General features: G+C 36.0%; 4 long non-coding RNA genes across 5 annotated transcripts; 2 read left to right on the forward strand and 2 right to left on the reverse strand.

Moving 5' to 3' along the window:
* Positions 1 to 3,123: 3,123 nt before the first annotated feature.
* LOC307161400 lies at positions 3,124 to 4,769 on the reverse strand. Its single transcript, XR_013821717.1, has 4 exons — positions 4,351 to 4,769; positions 4,097 to 4,124; positions 3,686 to 3,937; positions 3,124 to 3,285 (listed from the first exon to the last, which is right to left on the reverse strand). It is a non-coding gene; the product is annotated as an uncharacterized lncRNA (long non-coding RNA).
* Positions 4,770 to 6,090: 1,321 nt separating this feature from the next.
* LOC307161157 lies at positions 6,091 to 7,853 on the forward strand. Its single transcript, XR_013821693.1, has 4 exons — positions 6,091 to 6,466; positions 6,629 to 6,717; positions 6,968 to 7,041; positions 7,433 to 7,853. It is a non-coding gene; the product is annotated as an uncharacterized lncRNA (long non-coding RNA).
* A 4,407-nt stretch (positions 7,854 to 12,260) lies between these two features.
* LOC307161320 lies at positions 12,261 to 19,248 on the forward strand. 2 transcript variants are annotated; one of them, XR_013821705.1, is made up of 3 exons: positions 12,261 to 12,646; positions 18,871 to 19,065; positions 19,112 to 19,248. It is a non-coding gene; the product is annotated as an uncharacterized lncRNA (long non-coding RNA). The 2 variants fall into 2 exon arrangements; XR_013821706.1 differs by having other exon boundaries at positions 18,871 to 19,073; positions 19,112 to 19,129.
* Positions 15,997 to 16,952, reverse strand: LOC307161497. Its single transcript, XR_013821745.1, has 3 exons — positions 16,818 to 16,952; positions 16,246 to 16,320; positions 15,997 to 16,155 (listed from the first exon to the last, which is right to left on the reverse strand). It is a non-coding gene; the product is annotated as an uncharacterized lncRNA (long non-coding RNA).
* Positions 19,249 to 24,014: the final 4,766 nt, after the last annotated feature.

Consider the following 24,014-nt stretch of genomic DNA (forward strand, 5'->3'; position numbering starts at 1 on the left):
TTTTTTCCCATGTGCATGGAAGTGTATGTATAAAAATGAATATCAAATATGTAATAAACAATTCTTATTTTGTATTTGGTTCAATTTGTTTATTATAATAGAAGTCAAAGGTAACCATAGTAACAACATGACATTAAATATAAAAAAATAAAAAAAATGAAATTTGGTTCCTGGAGGCACCCAAACTGGTTCCACACAGTGCCTAATATAAGAGTTCCTCAGGAAACCTGTGTGGTTCCTCAGAGAACCACCCCTTTTTAAAGGGTGCCTAGAGGATCTACAGACGGTTCCGCCGGTGTGGCAAAGTGAAGAACCCCAAAAGGTTCCTCAAGGCACCTTTTATTTTTACAGTGAGAGCTCAGTTTAGTTACAAGCGCGCAGACAGTCAGACAAAGAAGTGGTTATGAAGTAGTAAAGTGATAGTAAGTGAAGTAAGTGTTTTTTTGGACACGCACCTATTCATAAAATAGAGCCTTTATTAACCTTTGTAACTTAAACAAAATAAAATAATTGTCTTTTCTGTTTTTTCAGTGATCGATTTTCATCAGATTTTTGTAAGTGATCAATCTAAAAGTCATCCTACAGTTCGGATTTACCATGTTCTTAACACACTGTTTTAGTCAATAAAGATAAATTAAAACTGAGTGCATATTAATTCACAAAGGCATTTGCAATATATTTGAATCCTTTTCATGTTTCTTCTTTTTCTCAACAGGAGCTACACCCCAAAGGCTCTTTTCAGAGCCATTTTACACAGCGTCTTTGCCTTTGTACAGTAAGTATGTTTTAAAAAAGACTTCTTTTAATAATGTAAATTCCCAATTGTCGACTTTTGAGCACTATATCGGACATCTTTCTGTTGTAGCCTTTTTTAATCTTCTTTAAGTGTCAGTAAGAAGAAAGCTGGCCCACCCTCCCACCCCTCGTTTAACTCCTCCAGCCCATCCCACATCATCATATAGTGAAGGTAACAGTGGAGGTATCCCCTCTATAGTAAAATGCATCAGGTCCCTAAACTCAAGCAGACACAGTGTACTGCACAGATCCACAGCGCATACCATAGTTTGATGTTCCAGATATGATTTTTGAGTTTATATTACTAGTGTGATCAGTAAGCCAAGGTTTTCTGTCTTTCCAAGAGACCGCAGTTAATGTTCAAGAAGAGGGACTGGACTGGAGACTGGAGGACTGAAGGCTTTCCTGACTGTTTGAGAACCACTGCTGTGGGGTCACTCGTTTAGCTTTGTTAGTTGGACCTGGGTGATGCTGTTCTTTGTGTAATGGGCCTTTTTCTGTATTTCCTAGTGCCACAAGATGATTGGCAGCAAGACACACCCAGTGATGAAGGGATGTGCTCTCCTGAATGTAAGTTAATTAACACGCAGACACAGAACAGAGTCTGTAAAACAACTTTGTAAGCAATTAAAGCTGTGTCACACACAGACACTCAGTGCGGTTACATGACCAGTCTAGTCTAGTCATCTAGTCTGTTCTCCTGCAATCAGACTAGCTGGCGTACACCAAAGGATTTTCACAGTCCCAGACTAAAGACCGGCATTTTTTAGGAATCTTACTGGAGTCTCGGCGCGCTCCCGTCGTCTCGATCGTTAAATGTGAGGTGATAATCTGCAGTCGGCGACCCGATTTATGCCCGTCTTTCTCTAGTCTTTCATATCAAACATGTTTGATATTATCGCAAGTCTTAGCGTAGTCATGGTGACGTAAAACAATCAAAATGCATGTTTGCACCAAAAAATTTTAATTCTGTCATTATTACTCACCCTCAAGACTTTTGTTCATCTTCGGGACACAAATGAAGATATTTTTGATGAAATCTGATAGTTTTGTCCTTCCATTGATATCAATATCATTGCAACTGTCAAAGCCCAGAAAAGTGGTAAAAACATTGGTAAATATATAGCTACAGTGGTTCAACCTAAATATTATGAAGCAGGGTTTCTGCACATTTTTTAAAGTCAAATTTAAGGCTTTTTAAGACCTTTTTAAGACCCGAAGAAATCAAAATTAATACCATGCATTAGGGGTGAGCAATATTGACAAAATATGTCTCGATCGATATTTTCAAAGTTTTCTTGATAATAATTAGATAACATTTTACGGATTGTGTTTCTGTGCTTGGTGCCATGGCTTGTTTAGGCCTGTTGACAGCTGACTGACAAAGATATTCATATTCTATGCAGTGGTCAGTTTACAGCAGTGACAGAAATTAACATTTTTTATTAAGGTTCAAGGGGCATTTTCACCTATATACGGACATTTGTAGATGTTTCAACAAGATATCTTTCACATCTACTGCAGTCAGATTCACCCGTGTTCACTCTGAAGGAATCACTCACATGGCTGGGCACTTGTATGACACATCAAGGATGTTAAGAGGCTAAAAGCAGGTTTAAAAATTGAAGTCAACAGGGTGCAAATTTTAAAAAGAGGATAACACGGTGTAGGCAACACCGATTTTTGTCGTTGTTCTCTGTATTGACAGCACTCCAAATTTACAAAAAAATTAGCTCAATGTTAAAATTGACCGGAGTTCTCCTTTAAGGTTGCACTAGTTACATGGATTATTTAAACAATGTTTTTACTAGCTTTCTGGGCCTTAAAAGTTGCAAAGACGTTGCTGTCTATGGGTGGTTCAGAAACCTCTCAGATTTCATCAAAAATATCTTAATTTGTGTTCTGAAGATGAACGAAGGTCTTACAGGTTTGGAACGACATGAGGGCGAGTAATTAATGACAGAATTTTCACTAATCCTTCAACTGAAAACAACTTGCACCGATATATCTTAAAATATATGACTGCCACTGTTTTATCTCAAGATGCACACCAGTAATGTTTTTTTTTTTTTTTATGATACATTATTATAAAAGCTGCTTAAATACCCTAATTTTATTAAGGCCTAGACCTGGCTTAAGCTAAGCCCTGTATGGAAACCAGGGCCATATTGTTCATACCAGTAGTCAACATAATAAATACTGTCAAGTCAAGGTTAGTGACACAATTCAGTCTAATATATATATATATATATATATATATATATATATATATATATATATATATATATATATATATATGTATGAATGGCAAATATGCCAATGACTAACCTCTGACCAAACTCAAGGTGCTGCCTCTTCCTGGTACTGCAAGCTGAAGTTATAGGAGGAGGCAAACAGCGCTGCCAGGCCAGTGATGAAGAGGCTGTGATCCTTCACACACACCTTGACCTTCCAAACTTAATATCCAGCACTGGTTGCTTAGAGATTGACCTGTAATGGAATAAAAAAGAAAATAAAAAAAAAGAATAAATAAATAATATTAATAATTAAAATAACTACTGTGGGTTCCACTGTGGTTCGATGTAGTTGTCTATTCATAGTTCTATGAATTAAATTTTTCAACTAAAAATTAAAATTGGTTAGAATGCTAAAATGCACTGGCATATAATTTTGTTTGTTTTAAGCATAAACTCACTTAATTTTGACTTATTCTTTCAGAAAACAAGACAATTTTTACGTGTCTAATAAATGCTTCTTCATGTAAGAATTGTAGATATCTGGACTGGAAACAAAATAAAAACACTAATTAAGAAAAACATATTTTGCAGTAGGGTGAGTAAATGATGGCTTTTCATTTTAGGTTTCATCTACCCCTTTAATGTTTACATACCAGGAAATAAGTCGTGGACTTTCTGGCAAATGTAGATTGCTGGACATCAGCGATGCAAATTTCTGAAACAATTTTTAAAAAGGACAGCACAACCTTGATCAACAGAACCCAAAACATAAAACATATTACAAATTAATGAGATTTGCTGAATAATCTCTACTTATCTGCTTGAAGGATAACACCGTCTAACTTCTTTGAATTAGGGAGTAACTTAGTTGTAGGACCATGGGATGGCAATCAGGAACAGGCCTACTACATTTGAAAACAGCATTAGGAACATGGATTTTCATGTGCTAGCAAAATTCTGACAACGATTCAAAAGCACGATCACAGAACTGACAGAATTTGACAGCATTTTTTTTTTTTTTTACAACATAGACTATAACTGTAACACTACTTAAAAGCACTTACATTAACAATGGCCATCAGATTACAAAGCCTAAAACGAAAAAAATATCAAATGCACGTCATGCAAATAGCATGGTAAAGGTTGTCTATTATATGAAATGTCGAAGTTAACGTTACTTGGTAAACAGGTGGAACAGAGTCAGTGAATTGCTTGCGCGGCCACGGTAGTAAACCGCGTTCGCAAAATCAAACCAAATACGTGAAAACAATGTAGAAATGCGAACGCAAAAAAAAAAAAAACTTATATATTGGCTTACCGTATCACTCAGTTGAACAATTCTCCATCTTCTCAAACTCTAAATCCCACTTATCGTCACGCGCAGGTTAGATTATTCAATGACAAATTCTTCCATCCGTCTTCAGGTAGCTGCTACCGTTAACGTCGTCCATTTTCTGCTGCGTCACAGGCAACTAATGTTTGAAACACGAACCGAACCGAACCGAACCTCAAAAAAGCTTTAAAATTGCTCACAGATTCGCAGACATTGTTTATCTTGATAACAGGAATGATTATTTGTTCAGTTGAATCCCGCTGACAAAACGAGTTTGCCTGTTGTAGCTGCCTAACGTTACTGTCTGCTCGCATGACGCGTCACATTTGAACTGAATTGAGCGCGAAAGAAATCAATCCCACAATGCAATGCCTTTTCAGTCAGTATGATGGTAACGAATTTATCAGGACGAAAACATAAATGTGCTGTATATTTACAGCTGTTCTGTAAAAGATACAGCTTAATACTGTAGCCTATTATGGAAATACAGTAGCCTACAATTCTGTAAGAAATTCGTTGTAAATTTACAGTAAAGGGTTACAGTGTATGTTTACATACATTTATTAAATATGTTGAAAACAAATATGTATGTCACATATTTATAATTAATGTTGTCCATATATGCGAGAAACCAATACTATACTGTAATATATGCAGATATATGGTATCATATATGGATGAACTCAAATATTTTCTTCACATGTTTGGACACATACATGTTCATATATGCTGCAGGCATATTTTGTGTTCTCAGATAAGTCAAATATATGTATAGATATATGTTGCAGTCATATATTGTGTTCTCAGATAAGTCAAATATATGTATAGATATATGTTGCAGTCATATATTGTGTTCTCAGATAAGTCAAATATATGTATAGATATATGTTGCAGGCATATATTGTGTTCTCAGATAAGTGAAATATATGTATGGATATATGTTGCAGTCATATATTGTGTTCTCAGATAAGTCGAATATATGTATAGATATATGTTGCAGTCATATATTGTGTTCTCAGATAAGTCAAATATATGTAGAGATATATGTTGAACATATATTGTGTTCTCAGATAAGTCGATAGATATATGTTGCAGGCATATATTGTGTTCTCAGATAAGTCGAATATATGTATAGATATATGTTGCAGTCATATATTGTGTTCTCAGATAAGTCGAATATATGTATAGATATATGTTGCAGGCATATATTGTGTTCTCAGATAAGTCGAATATATGTATAGATATATATTGCAGGCATATATTGTGTTCTCAGATAAGTCGAATATATGTATAGATATATGTTGCAGGCATATATTGTGTTCTCAGATAAGTCGAATATATGTATAGATATATGTTGCAGTCATATATTGTGTTCTCAGATAAGTCAAATATATGTATAGATATATGTTGCAGGCATATATTGTGTTCTCATACAAGTCAAATATATGTATAGATATATGTCATGCTATTTAAAATATAAGTACATATATGGCCATATATTACATTTTTGTATGGGCTACACTGTTAGCCCGGATTTTATATCTAATAAAGAATTTAATTACAATTTAATTAAAATATTTAAGTTTGATTGCGTTACTAATAAAATATAAGTAGATTCTACTAATTTGTGTACATAATTTGAATGTGTGAATAAATGTAAGTTAAAAAGACTCAAATTATGAAGTTTTTCTCCTGACCACGCCTTCCACGCAGTGGTTTGATGCTGCGAGTCAGGTAACGCCATTTTGTCGTGTGTGTGAATTCAAGGAGCTGTTGATGAGAAGTTGGAACATTTGTTTTAGCAAGTTCTATGGACGTTTTTCCCGACATTTACCTTTTTATCGTTTATTTGTTTTCCGTTTGTGAGCAGTGAAAATCAATGTTTGTTTGTTTTTTAGCTAGCTAGATTTCTCACTCGCGTGCAGCGGACATCGCCGCGCTTGAACCCCTGACCGGCGAGTTCGACGTAAGTTAGGCTACGTTGTTTTTTTGTATTTTCCTTCCTATTGTTTCTATTTCACTGTTGTTGAGACGGAGAGTGTAACTGTTTGAACCTCCGGCCGGCGCCGAACAGGACGAGGATTGCGGCGCGAATACGGTGGTGAGTGCAATAATTTAAGACCATATTTTATTTCAACACGGCTATTGATTAAAAGAGTAAGTTAAAGTTAATTAATGGGTTGAATACAAAAACGTATGGATGTACTGTTTTATCTAAGTTCATAGCCCTCTTAACGACAGACTATCTTATTTTGTGTTGCAGGTCAAGAAGAGATGCTTTGGACCTGCAAGTATTGCCCTCATAACTGTGAAAAGAGAGCACATCTATTTTAAAATTGCAGGCTCAAACATGTAAGTTATACATGAACAGAACAATTTCTTTGTTTACATCTGAAATGTATGTACATTTAAATCACTTTATGCACAATGTTCAACTTATCCGGCCTCCAGATAAGTAGGCCTATGTCATGTAAGTTTATTAAGACATGTTCTGAGGCTGATTGGTGTATTCATCTGCATACTACACAGTGCACAATTACATGTAAACCAGAAAGTCAGGTGCTATTATAAAGACTATAACTTTAATGTTTGCTCCTCACAGAAAAGTTTTCAACGAAAAGCTTTGACATCAGCCTGATGGTACTTCAATGGCCAGCTCTTTCTACAGTAAACCAGGTATGTATAGGTGCATTCACGCCATTTTGTAATACCATAATTATGAGATTCCAGCTTGTAAAAAAGCGCTGTCGTTCTGGTAGAACTCGTAATTGCAACCTGTAAACTGGGAATTTTCTGAGGGTTCCTTATTTTTACCACGTGACTGTTGTACCACCCTTCTGCTGCTGATTCATTTAGCCGTTGACAATTTTGCCTTAAAAATGCATAATTCCCAGTCAAAGAACATGAACGGCTCTGAGTAAAACGTCACATTTTATCATCTCGGAATTACAGTAATTACGACATGGCGTAAATGCAGCATATGACTTATGAGTATTTGACAACAGAATCATCTTACATGATAATATATTTGTCTATCTTTATCTTTAATCTTTTTCTTCCTCATTAGGATGCAGCTGACAAGGACTCTTACAGACAAACTCCAGTGAGAATCCTCTGCGTTGATCAAGAAAGTCATCAGCTTAACCCATCTAGAGTGATGATCGATTTGGAAGGATGTTTGGTGATGGATGAACTGACCAACATCATGCCTTTTGTGTCCTTTTTTCGGACTGATTTACGCCCTGCCCTGGAGTACCCTAACTGTATGAAAAACTTTTTTTTTTTTTTTTCAGCAGGTAATGTTTAGCCGGGAAAAGGTGAGCTGGCACCTAAAATTAAATACTGACAATACTGTGAACTCATTTTGGTGCAATTTGTTGTGATTGTCTTTTCATGTTTTATGAGGAAAATGTATTCAGGGCATGTAAAATTCATGTTTTGTTGTATTTCAAATGAAAATTAAAATAAAACAGAAAATTGTATGAATGTACTTTTATTTGCTTTTTTTCTTAATTTTCTAGTTTAAGTAACCATTACTTAATTATTTTAGGGCAACCAGTTTGCTCACATTTTTTAAGTCGTTGGGCTAGTACATTGAACTTAAATATACTGTGTGTAATAACTGCAAAGTAATTGATATTACAAAACATTTTAAGTTAAATTAGCTAAATTTTTTTAAGTTACCATTACTTAATTATTTTAGGGCAACCAGTTTGCTCACATTTTTTAAGTAGATTCAACTTGTCCGGGCTAACAGTGTACTGTATAACAGTGAAAACACTGAAAACGTCTCAGGTTACTCATGTAAACATGGTTCCCTGAGAAGGGAACAAGACCTTCAGCGTCAGCTCCTGAAGTCACATGTGCAACTTAGTCCAATCCTGATTGGTGCAACCTCAACCCCTCAATTGCTAAATAATTAAAATTGCTAGCCTATTAATTTAAAATTAAACAGGTTTCAATTTAGGCTATTATAATGGTGTGTTGTATGCAAACAGCATTGTTAGTGTACAGTTTATTTATTTAGCCTTTACCTCAGATTACATGTATAACCAAATTATCATCTGGAAATGTATGATCTGTATAACAGACTGCTGGGATCAGGAGGATGAGAAGAGTCTACAGCTGCCCTCTGTCAGGTTTCGTACAAACGAAGCAGGCAAGATGGTAAGTTTGATATTTTAATTTGCAGAATGGATCGGTACAACGTAACAGGTGAGTAAACAGTAAGTTGAATATCAGATGATAGCTTAACTGAAGTGTAATCAAGTCTCTCTCTCTCTCTTTCTCTTGCAGATGATGATGGAGTTCCTTAGAAGACAGAATGATGACTGGCAGAGAAGATTGGGATCGTAGGTAGGAACACAGGTAAGTATAATTGGATGAAGCTTAACTGAATGATAACAAAGTCTCTCTTTCTCTTGCAGATGCAGATGATGAAGATTCTCTGAAGATGGACTGAAGACAGGCTGAAGAAGATCGGGATCGACGGTAAGTATGCCGGTAGGTGAAGTAGAGAGTCTGTGAGTCATGAATAGATGTGTATCGACGAGACCAGACAAGGAGTGAAGGGAAGAGTGCTGAATATAAATGGGTGAGATGACGAGGTACAGGTGATGAGAGTGAGTGCAGGTGTGCGCCAAGGAGGATTCTGGGGAGTTTAGTGCAGAGACAGATGAGGAAGACAAACGGTGAATGTGACACCCTCAGTGCAGACAGACCTTCAGTCCAAGACCTGCTTTAGCTAAAAACACCATTCTGGCTGAACTGGTGGAGAAACTGAAGAAGACTAAACGGTAACACTTTAGAATACTGTATCTTACTTACTGCATAACTAATAAGTAATTATTGAAGAACTAATAGGTAATTATTCATTAACTACTTCTTCACTACTGTTAACTACTAAGGAAGATGTGTTAACTAATCAGTATGTAATATATTTTTATGATTGTGTTAAGTAACAGTTAGTTAATCAATAAATAATGAATTCTGTCATAACTCTTGAAGAACTACTACTAATTATCTACTAATTAAGGTTCAAGAAAAATAACTAAGAAGTAACTACTAATGAACAGTCATACAAAACTAACCTCAGATTAGTTTTTATATTTTATATACAGTACTGTGTGTGTCTGTTTTCCTCAGCATAGAATGCCATTGAGTAAATTCATGTTTGAGGCAATGACTGAGGGAAACTGAAAATATAGGGAACTTATTAGTAATTCATAAATAATTATCAAATAATTCTGCAGGAATTACTTAGAACCTGGAACAGTATTCTAAAGTGAGAATATAGGGAACTTATTAGTAATTAATAAATAATTATCAAATAATTATCCAGGAATTAGGCTACTTATAACCTGAAACAGTTTTCTAAAGTGAACATATAAGGAAATTAATTGGTAATTAACAAATAATTATTAGATAATTCTTCAGGAATTACTTGGAACCTGGAACAGTATTCTAAAGTGAGAATATAGGGAACTCATTAGTAATTAATAAATAATTATCAAATAATTATCCAGGAATTAGGCTACTTATAACCTGAAATAGTATTCTAAAGTGAACATATAAGGAAATTAATTGGTAATTAACAAATAATTATTAGATAATTCTTCAGGAATTACTTGGAACCTGGAACAGTATTCTAAAGTGAGAATATAGGGAACTCATTAGTAATTAATACAGAATTACCACATACTTCTGACTCAAATCAAACTTACTGTAAAAAACACATTATTAACGGTATTATCTAAACCTTTGTAAAATAGATAAGTTATCATACATTATGATACATTTAGCTAATTAAATAAAAAGTTTGCTTATTTGCAGATCAATATATAGCCTTGTCTGCACTTATCTTTCTTATTAGTGCTGAAGAATGACTAAAACTGGCTAGAAAATAAAATAAAAAACATTGATCAGTGCTTTTTACTTTTCAAGTAATTACCTTTGTACTTTTACTAAGGTAATTTTGAAAATGAATAGGCCAATAGTTTATCATTTTACTGGAGTAATATTTTATTGGGTTATCTGTACTTTTACTCAAGTACTTGATTTGTGTACTTCATCCACCACTCCACTGCTAAAATAAAACGGTTTATTGTAGTAACCACTGTGTATGACTGTTCATTAGTAGGTACTACTTAGTTATTTTTCTTGCACATTAATTAATAGATAATTAATAATAGTTCTTCAAGAGTTATGACATAATTCATTAGTTATTGATTAACTAACTGAAACTTAACACAATCATACAATTATATTACATACTAATTAGTTAACACATCTTCCTTAGTAGTTAACAGTAGTGACTTAAGTGTTAATAAATAATTATCTATTAGTTCCTCAATAATTCCTTATTAGTTATGCAGTAAGAAAGATACAGTATTCTAAAGTGTTACCGAATACTCAACAACCATTTATGAACACTGTTGATTCAAGTCACACATTTAAGCTTTTCAAAAGCCATAGTAGTGTACATTACAGTCTCCAGTCTAACGGTATTCCAGACTTCAACATTTTATGATTCAAAATAGCTGAATAACTAACCATCTGAGATTTCGGTATAGAGATAAAAGTTAGGATCATAATTTTCAGGAATATTACAGCACAATGAGTGCATATTAGCACTGTTTGTTTGTTTTTGGCATCTGATAGAGCTTTTGGACTTGGAAACAGACTTACCATCGGACTGAAACACAAATGTTTTCAAGTTAAGTAAAGATGGACATTTTTAATTAGTCAAAATGTGATTTTTTTACATTGATTTATTTCGTGGGACATATGTGTTTCCATGCATTTTGTTGAGATGTCTTTTCTTGTTTATCTATTGTATATACATGGTTGATTATTCATGTTGCTTATGTATTGTACTATTTTTTGTGTATTCATTGATATTAATCAATAGTTAGCTTTTTTTCCCATGTGCATGGAAGTGTATGTATAAAAATGAATATCAAATATGTAATAAACAATTCTTATTTTGTATTTGGTTCAATTTGTTTATTATAATAGAAGTCAAAGGTAACCATAGTAACAACATGACATTAAATATAAAAAAATAAAAAAAATGAAATTTGGTTCCTGGAGGCACCCAAACTGGTTCCACACAGTGCCTAATATAAGAGTTCCTCAGGAAACCTGTGTGGTTCCTCAGAGAACCACCCCTTTTTAAAGGGTGCCTAGAGGATCTACAGACGGTTCCGCCGGTGTGGCAAAGTGAAGAACCCCAAAAGGTTCCTCAAGGCACCTTTTATTTTTACAGTGAGAGCTCAGTTTAGTTACAAGCGCGCAGACAGTCAGACAAAGAAGTGGTTATGAAGTAGTAAAGTGATAGTAAGTGAAGTAAGTGTTTTTTTGGACACGCACCTATTCATAAAATAGAGCCTTTATTAACCTTTGTAACTTAAACAAAATAAAATAATTGTCTTTTCTGTTTTTTCAGTGATCGATTTTCATCAGATTTTTGTAAGTGATCAATCTAAAAGTCATCCTACAGTTCGGATTTACCATGTTCTTAACACACTGTTTTAGTCAATAAAGATAAATTAAAACTGAGTGCATATTAATTCACAAAGGCATTTGCAATATATTTGAATCCTTTTCATGTTTCTTCTTTTTCTCAACAGGAGCTACACCCCAAAGGCTCTTTTCAGAGCCATTTTACACAGCGTCTTTGCCTTTGTACAGTAAGTATGTTTTAAAAAAGACTTCTTTTAATAATGTAAATTCCCAATTGTCGACTTTTGAGCACTATATCGGACATCTTTCTGTTGTAGCCTTTTTTAATCTTCTTTAAGTGTCAGTAAGAAGAAAGCTGGCCCACCCTCCCACCCCTCGTTTAACTCCTCCAGCCCATCCCACATCATCATATAGTGAAGGTAACAGTGGAGGTATCCCCTCTATAGTAAAATGCATCAGGTCCCTAAACTCAAGCAGACACAGTGTACTGCACAGATCCACAGCGCATACCATAGTTTGATGTTCCAGATATGATTTTTGAGTTTATATTACTAGTGTGATCAGTAAGCCAAGGTTTTCTGTCTTTCCAAGAGACCGCAGTTAATGTTCAAGAAGAGGGACTGGACTGGAGACTGGAGGACTGAAGGCTTTCCTGACTGTTTGAGAACCACTGCTGTGGGGTCACTCGTTTAGCTTTGTTAGTTGGACCTGGGTGATGCTGTTCTTTGTGTAATGGGCCTTTTTCTGTATTTCCTAGTGCCACAAGATGATTGGCAGCAAGACACACCCAGTGATGAAGGGATGTGCTCTCCTGAATGTAAGTTAATTAACACGCAGACACAGAACAGAGTCTGTAAAACAACTTTGTAAGCAATTAAAGCTGTGTCACACACAGACACTCAGTGCGGTTACATGACCAGTCTAGTCTAGTCATCTAGTCTGTTCTCCTGCAATCAGACTAGCTGGCGTACACCAAAGGATTTTCACAGTCCCAGACTAAAGACCGGCATTTTTTAGGAATCTTACTGGAGTCTCGGCGCGCTCCCGTCGTCTCGATCGTTAAATGTGAGGTGATAATCTGCAGTCGGCGACCCGATTTATGCCCGTCTTTCTCTAGTCTTTCATATCAAACATGTTTGATATTATCGCAAGTCTTAGCGTAGTCATGGTGACGTAAAACAATCAACAACCAATAAATTCGCTACCTTTGCTGTGAGTATTGTCCATTCTCTGTATTCTATAGTAGATATGTATCTTTTCTTGTATTATGTACCCTCGAATATTCACTGTGAAACACTTGTTCATAATTTCAACACAGCATTTAAAATTATACCCTTTCAAGATATTTAGTTCAAACTATTGTTCTCATCATATAATGATATAGATTCATAACCCCCATATACAGTCATGTGAAAAAGTTAGGTCATACCATTAAATAGTCAACTCTTTATTAAGAAATGTTCACATAACAATGTCTAATTTGATTTTTTTTCATTCCTGGAAAAGAAAGCGATTTATTGTAATTAAACAATATAAATTACATATTTTTACTCATCAAACTAAAAATATGCATAAAAATGCCTATTTTAATGGAGGAAAAAATTAGGACCCCTAATAACTAGTGATGTTGTTGAAATTACTTCAGTGAGGTAAAATTGTGGAATGGCTGATGTCAAAGTCCTTTGATATCTTTTTAAATCCTTTTCCACACTCATAAGCAGTGTGGGGGAAATATATGGGGGTACCCTCAAATGTATTATTTGTCCTAATTTATTTCTCCTCAAAAATTGCATTCTTTTAAAATTACATTTCACAGAGAGTCTTAAAAAGGCCTTCCTTATTTTTAAATAGTTTAGTTAAATCACTGGGTCCTTCAGTATTGTTCAAATTGTTATTACATGTCCATATGTTGAAAAATAGACAGGCTTTCGTGGTGTCCTATTTTTTTCACATGACTGTATGGTTGCCTTTATATAATTTAATAATAATGATAATTTATTATTAATATTATTATTATTTTAATTATTATTTAATGATGATAATCACATAATTTGGACAGTGACTCCCACCCCCTGCAGAACACCATCACTGCACTGAGCAGCTCCTTTAGCGATAGACTCCTTCACCCCAAATGTGTGAAGGAGAGATCTTATCTGATATACCACCACTGTAGGCCTACACTGTAAAAATAAAAGGTGCCTGGAGGAACCTTTTGGGGTTCTTCACTTTGCCACACCGGCGGAACCGTCTGTAGATCCTCTAGGCACCCTTTAAAAAGGGGTGGTTCTCTGAAGAACCACACAAGTTTCCTGAGGAACTCTTATATTAGGCACTGTGTGGAACCACTTTGGGTGCCTCCAGGAACCAAATTTCAATTTTTTTTTTTTTAATATTTAATTTCATGTTGTTACTATGGTTACCTTTGACTTCTATTATAATAAACAAATTGAACCAAATACAAAATAAGAATTGTTTATTACATATTTGATATTCATTTTTATACATACACTTTCATGCACATGGGAAAAAAGCTAACTATAGATTAATATCAATGAATACACAAAAAATAGTATAATACATAAGCAACATGAATAATCAACCATGTATATACAATAGATAAACAAGAAAAGACATCTCAACAAAATGCATGGAAACACATATGTTCCACAAAATAAATCAATGTAAAAAAATCACATTTTGACTAATTAAAAATGTCCATATTTACTTAAAGGGATACTTCACCTCTGGGAAGATGAATGTCTATTTAAAATAGGTCATTTAAGTAGAAGAAATGTGAAGAAATTTTTGAATTTGGAGCTTTCTAGACTGAGAAAAGCCAGAAAATGTATTTTTGGCTTATGTGGATGAAAGACAACAACTCCCAGAATGCACTTGCTTCGCTGCCTTAGGAGGCCACGCCTACCGGTAAGAGTGCGCAGATGAAAACAACAAAGCTAGCCTACGTGATGAGTTTGCGAGGGATTTAGAGATCGTCCAAAATGTCCGGGATTCGGCTTTTGCGTTCTACAGTCGCCATTCATCATGTTTACTGTGGCGAGCAGGACGAGGCTGACGGCCGCGGGAGAACAGCGCGAGGCCGGTGGCGTGATTACTGAGACGCGCCGGGTCTCGCATCTCTCACGGAGGAGCGGGAATTTTTCTTAGCAATGGTAAAACGCACATCAACCGATCACTTGTTTAGCGTTCATGTAAACACTACATTCAAATTCACCAATCGGAATGAATTCAGTTAGATTGAAATGTGTGCATGTAAACAATGAATGGCGACCGCAGAAAGCAAAAGCTGAATCCCGGACATTCTGAACGATCTCGCCCGCCGGACAAGTCCGGGAAAAGGAGGATGGTTACTTACTCAGCTTTCTCCTACTATTCAGCTTTCTCCACAGAACAAGAGCCTTGCTAGCTTAGCTTCCAAAGAAAGACGGCTGACACTGTGTACGTTCTGAGTGAGATCCCACCCTGTATGGGCGGGCTGAAAACATGCGGAACAACACCATCTACTGCCTGTAGTCTTTAGCCTCTGTCCAGAAAATCCTCCGATGACGCAAAATGACGATTTTTGCGTCATCGGAGGATTTTTTCCAGACAAAAAATACATAAATCTCTTGTCTCAGGGGGATATGAGGGTGGAAAGCATGGTAATTCGAAAATACTACAGGTTTTCTACTAATACAAAGTTTAATGCTAAATCCTGAAGTAACCCTTTAACTTTAAAACATTTGTGTTTCAGTCCGATGGTAAGTCTGACATCACTGTTTCCATGTCCAAAAGCTCTATCAGATGCCAAAAACAAACAAACAGTGCTAATATGCACTCATTGTGCTGTAAATGTAATATTCCTGAAAATTATGATCCTAACTATAGCTATTTTGAATCATAAAATGTTGAAGTCTGGAATACCGTTAGACTGGAGACTGTAATGTACACTATGGCTTTTGAAAAGCTTAAATGTGTGACTTGAATCAACAGTGTACAACAAGATAGAGGAAGTAGAGGCTTCGACCCGGAAACAGTAATAAGGTGCAGTAAAATTATCTGTTGTTCTGTGAATGTTCACTGGTGAATTCCAGTCATTTCAATAAGAATCCACACGATCAGCAATTTCGTTTGTGGTCAAAAATGTCACTATTGGACCAAGTTGGTGTGAGGTACTTAAAGAGTTAGAAAATTGAAAAGGTACAGCAGATTCGTTTTCCGCTTGTTTTTCCTCTTCTCTGGTGGATGGTCCAGGCACTTCAATGATTTTCAGGTCTACAGAAGGATTTTTATTCTTGTTCAAACTTATATTTCAGCTTACCGAGATCCCTGCAAAGTACAAAATGTACTGTTAGTAAGGTTATTAAAGTGATAGTTGTGAAATTTAAATAATTTCCTCAGCCTTGTGACGTTCCAAACCTGTTTGACTTTCTGTCTGTGGAACCCAAAAGTAGATCTCAGGCATAATGCAACCCCAGTCACCATTCGCTTTCACTGCATGATACACAAGCAGAAAAAAATTGTGTAAATCATTCATGAAACCATTCTTATGTACACTTGTCTAGTTAAATTCAATGCAACAATTTATGTAAAAATGGTTAAGCTCCAAAAATGTCCCAGAAAAGATCCTAAAAATAATCAATGAGTTCACAACTCATGTGTTATGGGGCTGTGTTGTAAGTCTTCTGAAGCCATGTAATAGATTTTTCCTTTTTTTTTGTCGAAAAAGACTAAACTTGAAGTTATAATTCAGAGTTAAAATGTCTTATATTCAAATGCAAATGATAAAGATATAAGAAAAAATGCATAGCATTATTGGCGCCAAACCTGTGATTTTATTTTTCTGAGTAACATGAATGAGATTTGAGAGCATGAGGGAAGATTTTCAAAGAATAACTGATTAAAAAACACAAGTACACAGTCAAACAATACAATTTCACACAGAGAAAGTTCATAGTAATAAAGTACTTTCATGTGGTGCAGGTACTTACTGTAACTCAATTCAATGTTGCCACTGAAATGTTCAGATTATTTTAGAAATGTAATGGTTGTTCTGGGGAAACAAAAGAATAAAGCTGATTATTCACAACATAATATTTATTGACCAGTAAATGGCTTTAAAATGGTATTTGAGAGAATGAGAGCACCTGTAGCAAGTAAAGTTAGGCTAAACAAAAACAGACCAAACTATATTAACCTGCTTTTGTTATTCATAACAAACGCCAATGACGACAGCAGGAATCAGCTAAATTAGTTAGGCTATATCAGCAATTTGAAGACACAGTTGTACAGAATATGTTGAATTGAATGACTAAATCAATCTAAGACAATAAGTCAATAATTTCCATTTGTTCATTAGATCAAGTAGTTAGCATCGCGGCTAAAACCTTCATACCATACTGTGCAATAAACGAGTGGTAAACACTGTAAAAACGTAGTCATGTATAATAAATGTAGTTTATATGTGTTTGAATATATAGTGAGTAGACTCTGTATTTATATTTATTTGGCGAGTTTACAAACCTTGTAACGGAGAGCCGAACAAACGGCGGAAGCTTTGATGAGAGGAGCCGTTACTTTCAAACCCGATGACGTCGATCGATCAGCTGAGCTTTGTTGCGCGCGAGCAGCGCGAGGATCACTGAAGCGACGACAGCAGAGGAATAGCAGCAGTTTCGTGACAGAATAAAACTTCTCTCCTCCTGGTTCTTCTTCTTCATATTATTAATATTATTATTATTTAGTGTTGTTGTTTAAGGTTTAAATTACTTAATAAAATAGGCCTGTACTAAATAAATGTAAGCTACCCAGGTGAAAAAGACATAGGCTAAATGAATTAAAAATGCATTAAAGTATATTTGTATTGTAGGTCTACTAAAAACACACTCAAGTACATTTTTAATACATTTAATAGTACGTCTTTTTCACCTGGGTATGTATACTGAATCAAACTTAAGTAGCCTATAATAATAATAATAGGATAATAATAATCTTATTCTGGCCTCACTGAACCATTGGGTTCCTCCAGATGCTGGCTTTAACATAAGAGATCTTCCAGGAACCACTTAAATGTTAAAAGATCTTCCAATAACCCTTTTATCGCATTCAAGTTCCTCTATTTTCCCCCAAAGCACTTCGAGGTCTCATGATAATGAAAAGGTGACTCCAGAACCTCTGAACTAAATACAAAGTGCTTAAAGGATCCCATAAGTTCCAGCAAGAACCTCAAAGATTGTCAATGCTCCTCCAGTAACCCTACTATAGGAGAAAGAGCTTTGAGGCACCTAAATTACATTTTGAAGTTCCTTGAGTATCCGACAGGATATTTGAGGCTCCTTTAGTTTTTACAGTGTACCTTCAGAAATATTTTGGATCATGCAACATAATGTGATACATTATGATATCTAACTTTAGCTGCTTCTCCTCCATTTTTGTTAAATCACTGCTGAGCATGATAGGAGGAATTTGGTGGGAATAAAAAGCTAATATAATCTAGTTGTAGTCTTGTAAATAGTGTCACTACAAGATTCAATGTTTGTAAAATCTTTAGTCTGAGACTAAAAACTGTGAACCCCAAGTCTTTAGATGTGAGCTGATAATCTTATAAAGTCTTTTCTAAATCTTTTCAAAGTCTTTAGGTGTACAGAAAGCAATTAGTCTAAAACTACATACAGTCAAGTTAGTTTGACCCAAGAGCATGGTGGCTAGCTAGCAGGTATCTTTAGATTAAAGACAATGTTTCTACTACTAGGCTGAGACAGAGATTGCACTTGGTAGTCACTAGAGTAGCTGGCTGCCTGTTTCGGTTTTAAGGGTAGGAAGAAAAGTCTCTCTCTCTCTCTCTCTCTCTCTCTCTCTCTCTCTCTCTCTCTCTCTCTCTCACAGTTGACGCCAGTTCTTTGGTGTAGGCTAGGCTGTGCAGAGTGCAAAAAGGCTGCCCTCATTCATACGGTCATTCTGACTGAATCCGATATGATCTGACACTGATTACCTGAAAGAATCATTAATCTTTGTTTTAACCTTTTTAATCTTTGTGTTTTCAAGTGTCTGTGAACACAAACATGCCACAGTGTCGTGAAACCCCTCTATCCCGTCCAGGCCTTCTACACAGGACCCCTCAAAGTAAGACATATTTTAGTGTATGATGTGTTTTATGTGTCTGTACTTCTTACTCTATGTTATGGTAGGCTAGAGGCTCTCTCTCTCTCTCTCTCTCTCTCTCTCTCTCTCTCTCTGTCTGTCTGTCTGTCTGTCTCTCTCTCTGTCTCTCTCTGTCTGTCAGAAGACAGGCCTTAAATCACGGCCTATTCATCAGGTACTCCAGAGTAAGTCCTACAATGTGTTGAAGCAACATTCTGTCACTATTCAACCCATATGTGGTGTCTGTATTTATATCAGTTGTTCTCAATATGTATATACTGTCCTCACACTATTCTCAACCAAATGTCTTTTAAGTTTTTTTATAAAATGCTCTGACTTTTCTGAATTGTCTTTATAGAAACAATCAAACGAAGATATAGACTTTTGTGCTACTGTCTTATTTTTCCCCCCTGTTGCTTTATTTTTGTTTTTTTGTTTAGGTGCTGTGCAAGTCTGGCAGATTGGTCGACTTAGCCAAAATTTTGAATGTTTACAACTCTCATGCCCCTCCCCCACTACCAACGAGCACCCTCCCATAGACGTCGTGTTCGTCAGTGCGTGTGTACCTGATTTTCTGTGAACGCGCGCGTCTCTTCAGCATCGATCAACACCATGGACTCGGAGGTAGGCTGCCCTGTCTAATCTATCCATAGATAGCAATAACAGAAGAATTGGAAGCTTGTTAGTAGATTTTCTCTCCGCCATCATGCGTCTTACAATCTCAGGCGAACTTCAGGCGTGTCGTGTGCATGTGATATTGTAATGTGCGCGTCTGCGCGAGGGAGGGGGGATCTGTGGCGTGTGCACGACCTTTGATTGACAGTCAGATCTCACACCCCCTGCGCTGATTGGACCCGATGAGAGCGGTGGATTTTTGCAAAACAAATAACACGCTCCAGGTGGAGTTAGAAGCTCGGGTTTTTTTCTAAAACCACTTTATTTATATTGTTCTGTCGGATTATAGTGTCGATTTCACTGAATATGATCAAAAAAATGTTGCCGACGGCAGCTTTAAGAAATCCTGCCCTGTGCCCAACAAAATTCCACTGAGGCTGACGTAGAGATGACCGTGAGAAACTGGCTGCGGCTGAGCAGGGACAGGAATGGGGGGCGGCAAAGGCGGGGCGTGCAAGCATCTTAAGTGAAATAATTGATTGGACTGATTTTTCTTTTTTATTATTTTATTTACTATTTTGGAGGGAATTTCTTATTTTTGTTGTAGTTTTCTATGTGTGATTTGTGGAGTGTTAAAATAAATGATACTGCTTTTGCAAAAACAAAGTAAAAAATAAATTGTCAAGGTCCATCTCCCGGTGCCCTCCTGTTTTGTTATTTCTCCCAGAAAACTCCTGTAACCTAATTTTAAAATCACTGATCCATTCTTTTTTTCTGTTAGACTGTGTTGTGTTGTGTTGTACGTCACACGTAGGCTCACTATTGGCCGACGCTGGTCATGTGTGTGATGCGTGTGACGTACAACACAGACACGCTACGCTGAAACACTACGCAAACTCACTCGAGGCACAGAGAGAAGGAAATGAATAGTGGCATAAAGTCGTTATTTTTGTTTACTTTTTGCGCACAAAAAGTATTCTCGTCGCTTGATAAACTTAAGATTGAGCCACTGATGTCACTTTGTCACTTCATGGACTACTTTGATGATGTCTGTATTGCCTTTCTGGACGTGAACAGTATGCCGTCCATTGACTTTCAATGGAGGAACAGAAAGCTCTCGAACAAAATGTAAAATATCTTAAACTGTGTTCCGAAGATGAACGGAGGTCTTACGTGCTTGGAACGACATGAGGGTGAGTCATCAATGACATAATTTTCATTTTTGGGTGAACTAACCCTTTAAGCGTGAAACATCCACATATGTAAAAACATTTCAAACACGCCGTCAATAACAGGTTGACAGGTAGTGGTGGGCAGATCGAGGCTTCGTGAAGCAATGAAACAGTTGAACCAAATGGGCCATATTGTTTCGAGGCTTCGAATCAATCCGACACCCATCTCAACGGTGACACCTAGTGGTCACTTGCAGGTGTTGATCTGAAACAACCTTGACGAGCCATTAAAAAAGTGTTGTTTTTTTATTATTGTATTTTTCTAATATGTGAAGCTTGTAACCTATAGGCTCCTCACTGTGCATAATGTTATTTTGGTCCTGCAAAATGAATATTAATAAAAGAAATCAAGCCACAATTTCTCACTTTTTTAGAGATTTCAAAAATGTTAATTTCTCTGCTGTGGAAGGACTTAGCCTACTTCTTTTTTTACAGATAATTTCTCCAGCCTTTGAAAAAATCCTCTCACAAGGGACACTTGTTGCTGGCATGCAAAGATATTTTTTTACCTAGGAAATACAAATGAGGAAAGATTACTGCTCTCTCTTTCCAGTAAGTTAGTGGATCATGAGTTCTGGGCAAATATGCATCGTTGATGTATTTTTTCACTTCCACTGTGGCATCAGCTGTAGCATGTGTCTCATATGTAGACCTATAATATGTATATTCACACAATATTATATTATATTCACATTGAAGCTATTTTTAACATGATTGATAAATGTAAAATGTAAATGTAAATGTAAATGTATTACAGCATAGCAGTGGCAAGGTACACAAAGCACCTTGGATTCAGCGGAGTCAAACAGAATGAATCTCATCATCTCAGCTCAAACATTTATCCTCTATTTCGTTTGTCTTCCCCCTCTACATGTAAATTAAGCACATCGTCTTTCCCTTCAACATGTAAATGAAGCTCTGTTTTTAAGTGTAATTTAAGAATAACAGATTCGCCTTCCCTCTCAACATGAGGCTGAAACTCTGTCTTAAATGTAAATTGAGGATCTTTCCTCTGTGCCCACATCTTTGATGTTCTGTGAAATCAGAACAACAAAAGGTTAAGGTGATAAAAATCTATCTGAAGTGGATCTTCTGTTAAAACAGAACGGTCAAATGTTTAAGGTGACAAGCTATTTGAAGTCCCTGTAATCAAGATGGTTGTTGGTTGCTCTCTGTGATACTATTTACATATTACTGAGATTGGATGTAATTGTCTCTATATGATAATTAAGCTCTGTAAGTGAAGGAACATTTTGATATATATATATATTGGAGTGGAAGTTGTTGGGAACAGACCATAATTTCTTATAATTGAAATTTAGGATTGAATCCGATACGTGTGTTTTATATATGAGGCATCTGGAGATTCTTCTGTTCTCAGAAATGAGTCCTGCATCATCTAATATCAGATTAGAAACGTCTTAGAAATGGATGTATTTTATCTTGTCATTTCTCTTCACACTGTTCATGTCTGTTTATTTCCACAGTCACATTCACCAACATGAATCCCAAGACCAGGAACGACTTCCTACAATGTAAGTCACTGAGAAACAAGCAGAAAAACTCACTGAATGTGTTCATGTTCTTCCTGTAGAAGGAGAAATAAACATGATAGAAGAGTTTTATAATTGATCATGTAAATGATGATTTGCACAGGATATCTGATCAGCTGTACTGAGACACTGATGATACATTGTTCAGATACATTAAAAGATCAGATTCATAATTCCTGACTCTGATGTGTTTTCTCTCCATCAGATTCCCATCAGCTGACTCTGGATCTGAACACTGTGAATAAACACCTCAGTCTGTCTGAGAGGAACAGAGTGATTACTTACACTGACACACAACAGTCGTATCCTGATCATCCAGGCAGATTTGATCACTGGCTTCAGGTGTTGTGTAGAGAGAGTGTGTGTGGACGCTGTTACTGGGAGATTGAGTGGACTGGGAGTCGTGTGTTTATATCAGTGTCATATAAGAGCATCAGCAGGAAGGGAGGTACTGAGTGTGTGTTTGGACGTAATGATCAGTCCTGGAGTTTGATCTGCTCTTCCTCCAGTTACTCATTCTGGCACAATAACATACAGACTGTTCTCCCTGTAAAGTCCATCAGCAGAAGAATAGGAGTGTATGTGGATCACAGTGCAGGAACTCTGTCCTTCTACAGCGTCTCTGACACAATGAGCCTCATCCACACAGTCCAGACCACATTCACTCAGACGCTCTATCCTGGGTTTACTGTTGGTTATAAATCATCAGTGAAACTGTGCTGATGTTTCAGAATAGACTGTAGAGAGATTTTACCCAGAATGCTTTGAGCTGATAAATCAGTAACAGTGAGATGTTACAGAGACTCTTATTTTAATTTCCATTAATATAGCTGAACTTTAGTGTTTTAGAGTCTCTTACATTTTCACATGATTTTTGGAAACCTCAAAATGCAACAATGTTAAGCTATTTCGTTCTGATGTTAACAAATTCACAAGATTTTGTTGCTCTTAAGATTTATATAATCCAAGTAGCCAGAATATAATAAAACAATGTGTCTTTTCTATGAAGTAATGATACAAGCTCAGAGACATTTATAATCTTTTGATGTTTTTGATGTACAGTACACAGAGTGTCTTGACTTGGTGCTCTGGATAGATACTGACATTTTGCTATTTATTTTTAACGTCCCCCTGTCAGTGAAAATCAAGCTTTTAATGTTGTTTATATGTCTATGTGCTGTTTTTAATATGCTTTAAGACAAACCATGTGCAAATTCATAAGTCGACACCATTGCTGAGTATTTTCTCCTTAAAACTGCAGTGAACCAAAGACAGTCTCAAAAACACGGTTTGAAATCGCTGGTGTTTCTGACGTCACAAATACCTTGTTACCAATCAGATCAACGTGTGATCGTCAACCAGTGGATCTCTGAGCTGTGAGTGAGTGGAGGCGGGGCTCATTTGCATATTCATAGAACCGAGTATACTAAATGAGGCAAGGGTGTAGAAAGATGTTTCAAAAACACAAACATAAAAGTTAATATATTTGTCTCTCTCTCTCTCTGTGTGTGTGTGTGTGTGTGTGTATAGTGCAAACTTTAATTGCGAATAATCGCTTTGACAGCACTAAACATAATTAATAAAATAATAATAAAAAATGTTAAATTAAGTACACAAATACATTTTATCAAAATAATAAATTGATTAA

Source organism: Squalius cephalus (genome assembly GCF_949319135.1).
Source record: "Squalius cephalus genome assembly, chromosome: 1".
NCBI classification, from domain to species: domain Eukaryota; kingdom Metazoa; phylum Chordata; class Actinopteri; order Cypriniformes; family Leuciscidae; genus Squalius; species Squalius cephalus.